Source organism: Pseudophryne corroboree, chromosome 2, assembly GCF_028390025.1.
Source record: "Pseudophryne corroboree isolate aPseCor3 chromosome 2, aPseCor3.hap2, whole genome shotgun sequence".
Lineage (NCBI taxonomy): Eukaryota > Metazoa > Chordata > Amphibia > Anura > Myobatrachidae > Pseudophryne > Pseudophryne corroboree.
The window spans coordinates 345190226-345206722 of NC_086445.1; the positions used below are offsets into that span (position 1 = coordinate 345190226).

Consider the following 16497-nt stretch of genomic DNA (forward strand, 5'->3'; position numbering starts at 1 on the left):
ATCCCCCCCTCTACATATATATATATATATATATATATATATACAGTTTGGTAGCCCGCCTCTGAACCTTTTTGAGTTTCACGATATCCATTTTGTAGCATGGTGCCCAAAATTGTGCATCCAACCCACCCTCCTCTAGCCTAACCCTCCAATCATACTCTGATTCCGGACTCTGCATTCTGAATGTTGGGATCCAGACAGCAGGTGTTTTAATTACAGGTACAGTACTGTATGTCCCCTACCACTGGACAGTCATTCTGCTCCTACTGTATTATGAATATCTCTCTGCCTCCTGTAGCACTGTACGACTGTAGACTACTGTGCAATTTTGTAGTACTGTAACTGTACTCTACTGTATTCTGTTTATATATTATTATTTTCTTCCACTCAGTAATTATTGACAGTGACGAGGAGGAAGAGGAGGAAGAGGAGGAGGAGAAGCCCTCTCCCCAACTTGGTAAGTAAACTGCAGTATTGTACTGTACTGTACATTGTGTTAAACCAATGGGTTGGGTTTGCGTGATCAGCAGTCAGGATTCCAGCGGTCAGGTGACCGACAGCGGCATCATGATTGCAGAAATCCCAACAGGGTGAGGTACGGTATCCTAAACCTCCTCCACTACCTCCACTGCCCAAGGACAATCCCATCTTGTACCTCTTTTTTTATTTATTTATCTTTGCATCATGTGATGTTTGGGGCAATTTTGTATAAGTGCCATCCTGTCTGCCACTGCAGTGCCACTCCTAGATGGGCCAGGTGTTTGTGCCGGCTACTTGGGTCGCTTAGCTTAGTCATCCAGCGACCTCGGTGCAAATTTTAGGACTTAAAATAATATTGTGAGGTGTGAGGTGTAAGGTGTTCAGAATAGACTGGAAATGAGTGGAAATTATGGTTATTGAGGTTAATAATACTATAGGATCAAAATTACCCCCAAATGCTATGATTTAAGCTGTTTTTGAGGGGGTTTTGGAAAAAAAACACCAGAATCCAAAACACGCCAGAATCCAACATCAAAACAATAATAATAAAGTCCAGGAGGGAAATATTCTCCTAATGAAGATACTGCAAGCAATAGGACACGAGGACGTGCACTGAGACTGGAAAGGGGGGGGGGGGGGGGAGGGTTCAGGGGGAATTTTAAGAAAAACTACTTCACAGAAAGTGCAGTGGACAAGTGGAATAGCCTCCCATCAGAGGTGGTAGAGCCTAAAGCAGTAGAGCTACAGTATTTAAACTAGTGATGTGCACCAGACATTTTTCGGGTTTTGTGTTTTGGTTTTGGATTCGGTTCCGCGGCCGTGTTTTGGATTCAGACGCGTTTTGGCAAAACCTCACCGAAATTTTTTTGTCGGATTCGGGTGTGTTTTGAATTTGGGTGTTTTTTACAAAAAAACCTAAAAAACAGCTTAAATCATAGAATTTGGGGGTCATTTTGATCCCATAGTTTTATTAACCTCAATAACCATAATTTCCACTCATTTCCAGTCTATTCTGAACATCTCACACCTCACAATATTATTTTTAGTCCTAAAATTTGGACCGAGGTCGCTGGATGGCTAAGCTAAGCGACACAAGTGGCCGACACAAACACCTGGCCCATCTAGGAATGGCACTGCAGTGTCAGGCAGGATGGCACTTCAAAAAAATAGTCCCCAAACAGCACATGATGCAAAGAAAAAAAGAGGCGACCCAAGGTCGCTGTGTGACTAAGCTAAGCGACACAAGTGGCCGACACAAATACCTGGCCCATCTAGGAGTGGCACTGCAGTGTCAGGCAGGATGGCACTTCAGAGAAATTGTCCCCAAACAGCACATGATGCAAAGAAAAAAAGAGGCGCACCAAGGTCGCTGTGTGACTAAGCTAAGCGACACAAGTGGCCGACACAAACACCTGGCCCATCTAGGAGTGGCACTGCAGTGTCAGGCAGGATGGCACTTAAAAAAAATTGTCCCCAAACAGCACATGATGCAAAGAAAAAAAGAGGCGCACCAAGGTCGCTGTGTGACTAAGCTAAGCGACACAAGTGGCCGACACAAACACCTGGCCCATCTAGGAGTGGCACTGCAGTGTCAGGCAGGATGGCACTTCAAAAAAATTGTCCCCAAACAGCACATGATGCAAAGAAAAATGAAAGAAAAAAGAGGTGCAAGATGGAATTGTCCTTGGGCCCTCCCACCCACCCTTATGTTGTATAAACAGGACATGCACACTTTAACGAACCCATCATTTCAGCGACAGGGTCTGCCACACGACTGTGACTGAAATGACTGGTTGGTTTGGGCCCCCACCAAAAAAAGAAGCAATCAATCTCTCCTTGCACAAACTGGCTCTACAGAGGCAAGATATCCACCTCATCATCATCCTCCGATTCCTCACCCCTTTCACTGTGTACATCCCCCTCCTCACAGATTATTAATTCGTCCCCACTGGAATCTACCATCTCAGGTCCCTGTGTACTTTGTGGAGGCAATTGCTGCTGGTGAATGTGTCCACGGAGGAATTGATTATAATTCATTTTGATGAACATCATCTTCTCCACATTTTCTGGAAGTAACCTCGTACGCCGATTGCTGACAAGGTGAGCGGCTGCACTAAACACTCTTTCGGAGTACACACTGGAGGGAAGGCAACTTAGGTAGAATAAAGCCAGTTTGTGCAAGGGCCTCCAAATTGCCTCTTTTTCCTGTCAGTATACGTACGGACTGTCTGACGTGCCTACTTGGATGCGGTCACTCATATAATCCTCCACCATTTTTTCAATGGTGAGAGAATCATATGAAGTGACAGTAGACGACATGTCAGTAATCGTTGGCAGGTCCTTCAGTCCGGACCAGATGTCAGCACTCGCTCCAGACTGCCCAGCATCACCGCCAACGGGTGGGCTCGGAATTCTTAGCCTTTTCCTCGCACTCCCAGTTGCGGGAGAATGTGAAGGAGGAGATGTTGACGGGTCACGTCCCGCTTGACTTGACAATTTTCTCACCAGCAGGTCTTTGAACCTCTGCAGACTTGTGTCTGCTGGAAAGAGAGATACAACGTAGGTTTTAAATCTAGGATCGAGCACGGTGGCCAAAATGTAGTGCTCTGATTTCAACAGATTGACCACCCGTGAATCCTGGTTAAGCGAATTAAGGGCTCCATCCACAAGTCCCACATGCCTAGCGGAATGGCTCTGTTTTAGCTTCTCCTTCAATGTCTCCAGCTTCTTCTGCAAAAGCCTGATGAGGGGAATGACTGGCTGGCAGTGTCTGAACTGACTTCACGTGTGGCAAGTTCAAAGAGTTGCAGAACCTTGCACAACGTTGAAATCATTCTCCACTGCGCTTGAGTCAGGTGCATTCCCCCTCCTTTGCCTATATTGTGGCCAGATGTATAGGCTTGAATGGCCTTTTGCTGCTCCTCCATCCTCTGAAGCATATAGAGGGTTGAATTCCACCTCGTTACCACCTCTTGATTCAGATGATGGCAGGGCAGGTTCAGGATTGTTTGCTGGTGCTCCAGTCTTCTGTACGCGGTGGCTGAATGCCGAAAGTGGCCCGCAATTCTTCGGGCCACCGACAGCATCTCTTGCACGCGCCTGTCGTTTTTTAAATAATTCTGCACCACCAAATTCAATGTATGTGCAAAACATGGGACGTGCTGGAATTTGCCCAGATGTAATGCACGCACAATATTGCTGGCGTTGTCCGATGTCACAAATCCCCAGGAGAGTCCAATTGGGGTAAGCCATTCTGCGATGATCTTCCTCAGTTTTCGTAAGAGGTTGTCAGCTGTGTGCCTCTTCTGGAAAGCAGTGATACAAAGCGTAGCCTGCCTAGGAACGAGTTGGCGTTTGCGAGATGCTGCTACTGGTGCCGCTGCTGCTGTTCTTGCTGCGGGAGGCAATACATCTACCCAGTGGGCTGTCACAGTCATATAGTCCTGAGTCTGCCCTGCTCCACTTGTCCACATGTCCGTGGTTAAGTGGACATTGGGTACAACTGCATTTTTTAGGACACTGGTGAGTCTTTTTCTGAGGTCTGTGTACATTTTCGGTATCACCTGCCTAGAGAAATGGAACCTAGATGATATTTGGTACCGGGTACACAGTACCTCAATCAAGTCTCTAGTTGCCTCTGAATTAATGGTGGATACCGGAACCACATTTCTCACCGCCCAGGCTGCCAAGGCCTGAGTTATCTGCTTTGCAGCAGGATGACTGCTGTGATATTTCATCTTCCTCGCAAAGGACTGTTGGACTGTCAATTGCTTACTGGAAGTAGTACAAGTGGTCTTCCGACTTCCCCTCTGGGATGACGATCGACTCCCAGCAGCTACAATAGCAGCACCAGCAGCAATAGACGTTACACTCAAGGATGCATCGGAGGAATCCCAGGCAGGAGAGGACTCGTCAGACTTGCCAGTGACATGGCCTGCAGGACTATTGGCTTTCCTGGGTAAGGAGGAAATTGACACTGAGGGAGTTGGTGGTGTGGTTTTAAGGAGCTTGGTTACAAGAGGAAGGGATTTAGTGGTCAGTGGACTGCTTCCGCTGTCACCCAAAGTTTTTGAACTTGTCACTGACTTATGATGAATGCGCTGCAGGTGACGTATAAGGGAGGATGTTCCGAGGTGGTTAACGTCCTTACCCCTACTTATTACAGCTTGACAAAGGCAACACACGGCTTGACACCTGTTGTCCGCATTTGTGTTGAAATAATTCCACACCGAAGAGGTGATTTTTTTTTGTATTTGACCAGGCATGTCAATGGCCATATTCGTCCCACGGACAACAGGTGTCTCCCCGGGTGCCTGACTTAAACAAACCACCTCACCATCAGAATCCTCCTTGTCAATTTCCTCCCCAGCGCCAGCAACACCCATATCCTCATCCTGGTGTACTTCAACAGTGGCATCTTCAATTTGACTATCAGGAACTGGACTGCGGGTGCTCCTTCCAGCACTTGCAGGGGGCGTGCAAATGGTGGAAGGCGCAAGCTCTTCCCGTCCAGTGTTGGGAAGGTCAGGCATCGCAACCGACACAATTGGACTCTCCTTGGGGATTTGTGATTTAGAAGAACGCACAGTTCTTTGCTGTGCTTTTGCCAACTTAAGTCTTTTCATTTTTCTAGCGAGAGGATGAGTGCTTCCATCCTCATGTGAAGCTGAACCACTAGCCATGAACATAGGCCAGGGCCTCAGCCGTTCCTTGCCACTCCGTGTCGTAAATGGCATATTGGCAAGTTTACGCTTCTCCTCAGATGCTTTTAATTTTGATTTTTGGGTCATTTTACTGAACTTTTGTTTTTTGGATTTTACATGCTCTCTACTATGACATTGGGCATCGGCCTTGGCAGACGACGTTGATGGCATTTCATCGTCTCGGCCATGACTAGTGGCAGCAGCTTCAGCACGAGGTGGAAGTGGATCTTGATCTTTCCCTATTTTAACCTCCACATTTTTGTTCTCCATTTTTAAATGTGTGGAATTATATGCCAGTAACTATCAATAGCAATGGCCTGCTACTATATATACTGCGCACAACTGAAATGCACCACAGGTATGGATGGATAGTATACTTGACGACACAGAGGTAGGTAGAGCAGTGGCCTTCCGTACTGCTATATATAGTATACTGGTGGTCACTGTGTCTGCAAACTACAAAACTAAAATGCACCACAGGTATAGAATGTAGATGGATAGTATACTTAATGTCAACACAGAGGTAGGTACAGCAGTGGCCTTCCGTACTGCTATATATAGTATACTGGTGGTCACTGTGTCAGCAAACTACAAAACTAAAATGCACCACAGGTATAGAATGTAGATGGATAGTATACTTAATGACGACACAGAGGTAGGTACAGCAGTGGCCTTCCGTACCGTACTGCTATATATAGTATACTGGTGGTCACTGTGTCAGCAAACTGCAAAACTAAAATGCACCACAGGTATAGAATGTAGATGGATAGTATACTTAATGACGACACAGAGGTAGGTACAGCAGTGGCCTTCCGTACCGTACTGCTATATATACTGGTGGTCACTGTGTCAGCAAACTGCACAACTGAAATGCACCACAGGTATAGAATCTAGATGGATAGTATACTTAATGACGACACAGAGGTAGGTACAGCAGTGGCCTACTGTACCGTAATGCTATATATTATATACTGGTGGTCACTGGTCAGCAAAACTCTGCACTGTACTCCTCCTATATAATATTATACTGGTGGTCCCCAGTCCCCACAATAAAGCAGCACATTGAGCACAGATATGGATTGTTTTTCAGGCAGACAACGTATACTGGTGGTCACTGTCAGCAAAACTCTGCACTGTACTCCTGCTATATAATACAGCTGCTCCCCAGTCCCCACAATTAAGCAGTGTGAGCACAGATATATGCAGCACACTGAGCACAGATATGGAGCGTTTTTTTCAGGCAGAGAACGGATAACTGGTGGTCACTAATCAGCAAAACTCTGCACTGTACTCCTCCTATATTATACAGCTGCTCCCCAGCCCTCCCCACAATTAAGCAATAGTGCACAATCAAGTTCAACAATAACGGAGAGGACGCCAGCCACGTCCTCTCCCTAACATTTCCAATGCATGAGTGAAAATGGCGGCGACGCGCGGCTGCTTATATAGAATCTGAATCTCGCGAGAATCCGACAGCGGGATGATGACGTTTGGGCGCGCTCGGGTTACCCGAGCCATACGGGAGAATCCGAGTATGGCTCGGACCCGTGTAAAAAGGGTGAAGTTCGGGGGGGTTCGGTTTCCGAGAAACCGAACCCGCTCATCACTAATTTAAACATGCATGGAAGAGACATAAGGATATCCTTACAAAGAAATAAGGATCAAATAAGGTTTGATGTAAAAAATGGTAAAAAAATAGGGAGATTAGATGGGCAAAGTGGTTCTTACAGCATTTGTCGTCAAATTCTATGTTTCTGTATGTGCAACATCGTGTTGAAAATAGTACAGTAGTGTATTTCCTGGAATGAACCTTTTTTTCTCATTAATGTTTTTTTTCACAGGCCCTACACTGGAACAGGCCGCCGAGGAGGAGGAGGATGATGATGAGGCGCAATTTAGTGGTAAGAATTATTACTGACATTGATCAGATGCCATCAGAGTAGCACTTTTCATCAGTTTTTTCTGGCAAATGCGTAGAAATCGGATGAAAATTGCACAAATCAGAATAGTGGATGGGGGACTTTAGATGAGTGTTTTTGTTTGAACTGGTGATGTTGCCCATACAGTAGCAACCGATCACATTCCACATTAACATTTATCTAGCTACACTTACAGATGATAATGCAGCACAGTAGGTAATATTTGATTGGTTGCTACTGTATGGACAACATCACCTGTTCTAAAAAAAACTCCCATCTTACTAAATTGACCTCTCTCTCTCTCTCTCTCTCTCTCTCTCTCTCTCTCTCTCTCTCTCTCTCTCTCCTTGTCACTGTCTCTCCATTCATCTCTCTCTAGCTACTGGCAGTGATGAATTTCCCATTAGGCATGAGAGGCACGTACTGTACCTAGGGGCGGCATCTGTTTGGGGGCCGCAGTTAGATGCTTACGGTATGCTGATACTGTCATCCCAAAAATTACCACTACAGTAACTGCTAAATATTTTAAATGTACTATACAATATGCCATCATTGCATGGAGTGTAAATAGGTAGCACATACAGTACAGTACTGTACAGTATGCATAATTCAAAAAAAAAAGTTGCTACCTTAGTCTAGTCATAATCACCGGCATACGGGCCACTCACAAATTTTCTGATGGTCTCGGTGGGGCCCCTTGGAATCACCATGCCTGTCACAAGCATTCCTATTTTTACACACCTGTCACCGGCAGGGACATGCAGTCAGGGGAGGCAGGGGAGGCAGTGCCTCCCCTGTGATTAATTATTAAAATAATAAAAAGAAGATACTTATGACACATATTCTGTGTCATAAGTATCTTCTTTATTGAATCCTAATCATTTTACTGCTTTAAAGCAGTTTGGGGGGCACTGACAGTAGGTGCCTCCCGTGGATAATGGGAACGGGACAGTGCGGGGGGCGGAGCCTAGCACTGGGCTGTAAAAGCCCATGAAAAAACTTAGGGAAAGCGGCACTGTTCCAAGTGCCTCGCTGACAGGGACACCACCCCCCCGTCAGCGAGGCACCTCTGATTGGACAGCGGATCCAGCGCTGGATCCGCTTGTCCAATCACCCACATGCGGCGCTGGAGGCGGCGGGTCCTGGCGTTAATGATAGCCGGGAGTAGCGGTGGGCAGTGTGTCTGCGGCTTTCCCCCCCCCCCCCTTCCCGTCCACCGGCTCCCGCTCACCTTACAAGCGGCGGTCCTGCGGAGTGTGCAGCTCTCCCCCCCCGTCCTCCCGGCTCCCGATCATCTAACAGGCAGCAGCGGTGGCTTGTGCGGCTGTCCTCCTCCGCCGGCTCCAGCAGCAGCAGGTTAGTTCTGTGTCTTTTCTTTCTTTCTTTCTTTCTTTCTTTCTTTCTTTCTTTCTTTCTTTCTTTCTTTCTTTCTTTCTTTCTTTCTTTCTTTCTCTCTCTCTCTCTCTCTCTCTCTCTCTCTCTCTCCCTCTCTCTCTCTCTCTCTCTCTCTCTCTCTCTCCCCCTCCTGTGGATCATATGTAAGTATAATGTTCATTTTTACAGGTACCCCTTTGGATTCTACTGGACAAGTGGACGTGATCGGCGTGGGATGTAGGTAAGTAATCTCTCTCATTTTTACAGGTACCTTATTGGATTCTACTGGACAAGTGGACGTGACCGGCGTGGGATGTAGGTAAGTATGTGTGAGTGTGTGAGTGTGTAAGTGTGTTTTAATAAAATTTTACTGTCACGGTGTGTGTGTTTGTGTTTTTATTTGGGTATTTTTGTTGTTGTAGAACGGTACCAGTGAGCCCGTTATTTCCCCGCCTGCTGGTACTTGAGGTTCTCCAAGTACCAGCAAGCGGGGGAGGATTGCTGGGCCTTGTAGTTCCACAACAAAAAACAATATTCTTTTTTTACACACATGGCTATCAGCCCGGCACCCACCGCCCAGGGGTGCTGGGGACAGCCTCGGGCTTCACCCCTGGCCCTTGGGTGCCTGGAGGGGGGGGGACCCCTTGATTTAAGGGGTCCCCACTCCTCCAGGGTACCCCGGCCAGAGGTGACTAGTTGGGGGGGTAATGCCACGGCCGCAGGGACCAATATAAAAGTGTCCCCCGGCTGTGGCATTATCTCTCTGGCTAGTGGAGCCCGGTGCTGATTTTAAAAATACGGGGGACCCTACATCTTTTGTCCCCCGTATTTTTGGAACCAGGACCAGACTAAGAGCCCGGTGCTGGTTGTCTAAATACGGGGAACCCCTGTCCAATTTTTTCCCCAGTATTTAAACAACCAGGACTGGCTCAAAGAGCCCGAGGCTGGTTATAATAAGGAGGGGGGACCCCACGCATTTTTTTTAACCCATTCAGACCCTTCTCCATTAAGTTAATGGAAGCCCTGGACAACAAAATTGCATTCATGTCCTCCTCCAACTCCCTTCCCAGTCCCAAACACTAATTTTTTTTTTTTTCTATAAAAATGTACACTATATCACAAGTATGATGAGCAGGCAGCGGGCATTGGCGGCATCGGACTGAGATAGAAATTAGTGGCGGAGGGCTGGGTCAGTTGATGGTGGGCGAGTTTGTAAGCCATTGGCGGTGGCAGCGGGTACCGGCTCAGAGGCAATAGCGGGCATTGGCTCGGCGGTGGTAGGGGTCATCGGCAGGATTCGGCGGACATTATGGCTGCAGTGCCTCACTAGCCACTGACCTCACCGCACGCCACTGGTCACCGGGCCTGGACACTAGTGTACTATTACTATACTTTTTACTGTATACTGTATCTTATAATATTCTTCTCTTTTACCCACAGATGACGAGCCTGAATACATTTTTGGTAAATATACTGTACAGTAGCAATAGTTGGTACTGTAATTACAGTATTTTTTTCTCCAACATTATTTTAAGTCAAACTGATATGACTAACTGTATTTTATCTTTTTACAGTCCGTCGCCAACCAGTGGAGGAGACACCAGGTAATAGGAGAGAAATACATAATGCACTGTACTATACTCTAACATGTATAACACTGAGCTGATACTGTACATTCTCTCCTTTTTCACCCTCTTCACTCCACAAATGCATGCTGCGTTTCCTGACTACTGATTTCTTTCTTAAACTGCCACCTCCAATATTTTGCAGAAGCTGCTCTCTACAGTACTGTATAGTACTGTATCTCTGGAATTCTCCAGGTCTAAAGTACTGTACAGTACTGTACAGTATATTAAACTTGTTTGTAAGACAGGCTCTCAATGCCCACTTCTTCATCACACCCAGCCATCTTTCATCCTACCCCTCTCTTCCATACTGACAGTCTATACATTTCTGTCTTCTGCTCATTGCAGTTAAATGCCGACTGTCGGGTTAACAGTGACAATGCCGATAGGCGTAATCCCTACGCTACATATGTTCCCACTTGTGGGTGTCCACGACACCCATAGAGTGAGAATAGATCCTGTGTGGAGTTATGCTGCGTGGCGAGAGCAACAAGGCTGCAAGGAGACTTGGAGCACTCATCCCTCTGCCGGCATTCTGGCAGGAGGGATGCAGCTGTTGGTACAGTATATACTGTAAATAGCCAGTATCCCGTCCGGTGGGATTGTGTATGTAATCCAAATGCACAGTGGGGGTGATTCAGACCTGATGGCTGCTGGGCGTACCGCAATGCTCACACACGCTGCCAAACAACAATAGGCATTGGCGACAGTCTGGTTCAAAAATTACGATCGCACGGGCGTTCGCAAGGCGATTGACAGGAAGAGGCTGTTTGTGGGTGAAAACTGACCATTTACTGGGAGTGTCTGGAAAAACGCATTTGGACACGAGTTATTAGGGAGGGTGTTTGATGTCAGCTCGGTCCCAACTCAGCCTGATCTCATCGCACAGTAGGACAAAGCCCTGGGCTGCGCACAAACTGCACATACTGGATTTTCACAGCTCTGCATACACATGCATTTGCACGCTTGCAAGGGTGAATATGTGAATGCAGCAGTACAATCAGGTCTGAATTAGCCCCAATGTACTGTACTGTACAGTACTATAAGATCTTTTGAGCAGGGCCCTCCTATCTGTTGTGCTTTTCCATCTGTTACTTACAGTACAGTCTGAGCCTGCCCTAGGTATAGGCATACTTGGCAAATGCCTAAGGGCACAAGAAGCTTCTGCTGATTAACATGATATGCAGCATGCATACAGTATATTCTGTGTGTGACTGCGTCTCTATCTGCATACAAAATGCATTACTAATGTGCAGCATTATGTGTATAAGGGGTACTACAGTACTTTGTTGTGTAACATACTGTAGCAAGGGCACTACTGTGTGGTCTAATGTGAACAAAGCGTAATATGATGTGATGCAATGTGATTAAGTGGGAATACTTTGAGGAGTAATGTGGTACTATCATATGATGTAACGAGAATAAGAGACACTATTGCATGATATAATGTGAATAAAGTTGCAGTACTGTGTGGCGTAATTTCAACTTGGGGAATTACTGTGTGGCCATGCCCCTTCCCAGCAAGAACATGCACCGTTTTGGGATGCACACCGAATGTGCACACTGTTCCTATTTTAAACATACAGTAGGTTGTAGGAGCACCAAAATGAGGACTGCTATGGTTGAGGGGTGATGGTGCTGGGAAAGGGGTACAGGGCAAGAGGCGGAAATAGCGTCTGTGCAAGGGGGCCCCATCCAAAAACTTGTCTAGGGAATCATATTGGTTATGGCTGGCTCTGAGTACAGTCCACTATTATTGATAGTACTCCCTTCAACACCACCTACAGCACTGTAACCCCTCTTTTTTTGCCACACTGAAGCTGTCATTAAATGTCATAACTGCTAATACATAAATGTCTACAGTATTTGTGCTGTGGTGTTTTATTCCTTTGACAATTTGTTTATGACCTGTTGAAGCTAAACTCTTGTACAGTACTTTATATTTTGAATGCCAGCAATACAGTATAATACTGTACCTACAGTATACCATAGTAATTGTATAGTACAGGTTGAGTATCCCATATCCAAATATTCCGAAATACGGAATATTCCGAAATACGGACTTTTTTGAGTGAGAGTGAGATAGTGAAACCTTTGTTTTCTGATGGCTCAATGTACACAAATTTTGTTTAATACACAAAGTTATTAAAAATATTGTATTAAATGACCTTCAGGCTGTGTGTATAATGTGTATATGAAACATAAATGAATTGTGTGAATGTACACACATTTTGTTTAATGCACAAAGTTATAAAAAATATTGGATAAAATGACCTTCAGGCTGTGTGTATAAAGTGTATTTGAAACATAAATGCCTTCTGTGCCTAGATTTAGGTCCCAACACCATGATATCTCATTATGGTATGCAATTATTCCAAAATACGGAAAAATCCGATATCCAAAATACCTCTGGTCCCAAGCATTTTGAATAAGGGATACTCAACCTGTATTGGAATGTGACTATTTTTTTTTTCTCTCCAATACAGAGCCAATGATTTATGGTGGCCCTAGACAGGGCCATGAAAGATGGGCTGGCCCAGAAGCCGGCAGGCAGCAGCCCACTTATACAAGAGGTAAACTATAGCAATGCTTAAATTACCTCGACAGCATACAGTAGTGTTCTATTTACTGTACTGACAATACAGTACTGTACATTGTAAATAACAAGATTTTCTAATATAGAGTACAGTACTGTATTGCCATTACTACACTGTAAAGTATTCAGTATTTGTGTTGTAATACTGTCCTTTTTTCCCACAGAACAGTTGCAGCGTGCTCTCCTGCTCCTGCGGGTGGTGGTCCACCTGTTAGTGGACCACTTCTTTAATTTCTTACTAAGATCAGTTTAATTTTATTTTTGTTTAATAAATATTTTTGTTATTGTACTCCATTGTATAGTATCTTTTTCTACTGTATAAGCTAGGCATACTGTACACCATACAATTATCTGGCCGATAATCTGCCAGATCTGGCTGTTTGGAATGAAATTCTTGTAATGGATGAGAGCAAATGACAATCATCCATTACCAGAATTTCATTCCAAACAGCCAATCAATCAATGTACAGGTAGCAGTTGATTGATACTGTATGCACACTTCTCCGTCTTCTTACTGTTTCATACTGTACATCTACCCCAAGTGTGCTTTACAAGGAATGCAGAAAGATGCATCAAGGGACATGGCAGCAGTACAATGCAAGGGACTAGGACACTATCTCACAGTAGATTGAGCATACTGTACATTGTAGCAATAGCATACAGTAAGTGTGACATGTACAGTATAATACAGTGGGTGGCATGTACTGTATCACTGGGAAACTGATTAGGATTGTCAAAGTCAGAAAAATATCTCTATGCACACTACCATATTTGCACCTCACACAGGTCCGTGCTGCGCATGCGTACGCTCTCCCGTACGTGCGCATACTCACAGTCGCGGGCACCCGCGGGCGCACGGTATGCGTATTTACGGTAGAGTTTATGTGATCGTAGCGTGCGACTCAATCGTTACATATTTTCACTATATAATGTATTTTGTAGATCATGGTCCCTTTGATAGATTCTGAAAGTTTGGTTAATATAGAATGTTCGTGAACAGAGAAATCCCTCTTTGTTTGATACGAAGGGTCAGACAGGAGTAATACAGTGGTGTTTAGTACCCATCGGAAGAGTATTTAATTAGCAATATTCCGGTGTTGGTTTGAAGCGGATTAATCGCTCGTGCGAATAGTTATGGACATAAGAAGTTTATGAACATTTACTGTATTTGCACTTACTTATCCATGCGGCGGGAAACCCAGTTTCCCTCCCACCTGAGCTGTTGGAAATAGTCACGGCCCACCTGTATGAATCAACCTATGACCTTTTGTTATAATGCGAGGAGGAATTCCTGTGTCCAATGAACAATGAGATTGTAGGGACCATTGAATTGCATTGTGTGTGGGGCATAAATAGACAGGCCGATCACATCCAGCTCTCACTCTTCAACGGTTATCATTGCTGAAAATCGGGAGCTGGATGTCCAGAGGCGCATGCGATCGTTTCCCCTTGTGCGTAAGTGTTTCTCCGCAACTATATTGATCTTCTTGTTATTGTGGGCCAATTTCTCCCTCTCTCTCTCTTCTCCTCTTTCTCTCTTATTTTCCCTTAAATAGTAATTGTATTGTATTTCCTGTGTAGTTATCTGGTTAGGTAGTTTATGTTATATTGTAGTGTATGATTTGTATTTGTATTAATTCTTTTGCAAGTATATCATTCATAATATATATATATTAGGCGTTGGACCCTAAGCCCAGATATCTGTGTATTTCTTATAGTGTTAAGTATTCTCAGAGCGTCGGTGACGCTCAAACAGCTTTTGAGTTAATAAGGTTACACTGTGTTGCATCTACACCCTATCTCTACACTAAGATTTTACAGCATATTACATTGTTTATGGTTTAGATTTAAAGGTTTAACATTGTGAGCGTCAGCGCCGCTGGTGATCTCCTCGTGGTCCCGAGCGTCCGCTACGCTATAGCGAATCATTACGTTAGTCAGCAGCCAATAGCGTGCCTGCCTGTGATCTCTTGGCCGTGAGCGAACGTGACGCTTGAGCGTCTCAACTACGGCTAAGCGATTGTTACGCAACGAGCGTACCCTTACGGTACTTCATACGTAAATAGCGTACAGTGTTCTTAGACCTCATAAAGGGTTTTATATAAGATAAATATTCAGCTTTATCAATTGGCGGCTCGCCCGTCCTTCACATATCTGCACTAGGTAATTTCAGCAGACATTATCCAGCAGCAAAGGGCGGGAGATCATATTCCTCGTAGTGCTGTTTGGATAAGCGTCTGCTTCGCTTAGTAAAGGGTGCTGAAGGAATCCGGGACCGGAGGTAAGAACAAAACGCTAGTGTCTTTTAAAACTGTTTATTTCTGTCTTGCGTACACACGCACATATCTGCATTTCTTTTTCATTCGTGTATTTTCATATATCACTCTCCTGTTTGCCATTTTATAATTGATAAAACGTGCTAAGAGAGATTTGTCGCTATTTCATAGTTAAAGTGTAAAAGTAATGCGTTAAGGGATAAAGTATAAAGCACACGCAGCTCTACCTAAAGGTAAAAGGAGAGATTGGTGTGTTGCGCGGTAGACGATCGAGGATCATCTACATTGATAAACGTGTTAGTTGTGTTACGGTGGACATTGGCTTTGTGTACACGTGTCTCTAACAAAGGGCTGAGACTCGCGTACGCAAAGGCCGACGCACGCAGCGTAAATTACGCAACGGAGCGTCTGGGTACGCCCACGTAACTCAAGTCACATGATAGTGTTGATTTTTAAGTAGCGCAACAGGCGATAAGTAGCGCAACAGGCGATAAGTAGCGCAACAGGCGATAAATAGCGCATCAGGCGATAAATAGCGAAAATTTATTTTAACATTCGAAATTTAAATTAATAGATCCTTCTCCTAATTTGTAACACATCTGGTCTAAAGAGAAATTTCTGCGCAGAAATAGAAATAGAAACAAAAGTGTACATGTGGTGAGTGAGTGTTTTTACATACAATTTTGAGGTTGAACCAAAAGAAATCATCGAGTTCTCGTGAGGTACATACGTGTAAGTGACATGCACGGTGGCTAGGGAGGCATCCTTGGTTAAACAAAAAAAAAAAATTGAGCAGGTACAGCAGACAAGGAAGTCCGCTATACAGTCCACAGGCACAACACCTAAAAGGGTTGGTGCAACACCCATATAGGCCATACAAGCTCTTGCTGAAGGAATTCGCAGCCGCAATTTTCGACTCCGCTGGTCGCTCCGTACATAAGATTAGTTGCTTATGTGCTGAACGATTGTACCGCACGTAATTGTGTGCATTAGTAAACCTGACCGGTACTATTTGTGTACGAAGGTCATAAGCGCTATTTGTACATTCTGACGTGATTTGTGTAATTTTTTATTTTTACAAAGGGAAGTTCGCTGGTCACTCAGGAACTATCCAACAACCGATACTTGCTGGGGAACGCGCCCCAGTAAATAAAGGTTCACAGGGGCCCTAGGTTGGGTACAACAGCTCTGGATACAGTGATTGTGTTACTGGCCAACGTGGGCGAGAAGTGAGTGGAGTACTCGGTAAACTTCACCGCCAGCCTGCCCCGGGCATCTTGGTTTTTGTAAGGGTTCGCTGAAGAAAAGCAACACCTGCAAGTTATGGGGGCCAGTTGTTCAGGTAGGGGGCGATCAACCTCGGTTCGGGTTGATTTAGTAAACCGACCAATCGGGTCGGCCAGGTATGTAATGTGTGAAAAATACGGTTCACACACAGAGGTTTTATGTGATGAATGGGAAAGAATGACAATGCATGACGGGGAGAAATTCCCAAGAATAGGTAGCTTCAGCCCAGAAGTGTTA

The 16497-nt window shown here is 45.0% G+C and overlaps 1 long non-coding RNA gene across 1 annotated transcript; it reads left to right on the forward strand.

The window, feature by feature from the left end:
* Positions 1-344: 344 nt before the first annotated feature.
* On the forward strand, positions 345-9940 carry LOC135050796 (uncharacterized). Its single transcript, XR_010241826.1, has 3 exons — positions 345-457; positions 7025-7084; positions 9917-9940. It is a non-coding gene; the product is annotated as an uncharacterized LOC135050796 (long non-coding RNA).
* The last annotated feature ends 6557 nt before the right edge of the window (positions 9941-16497 follow it).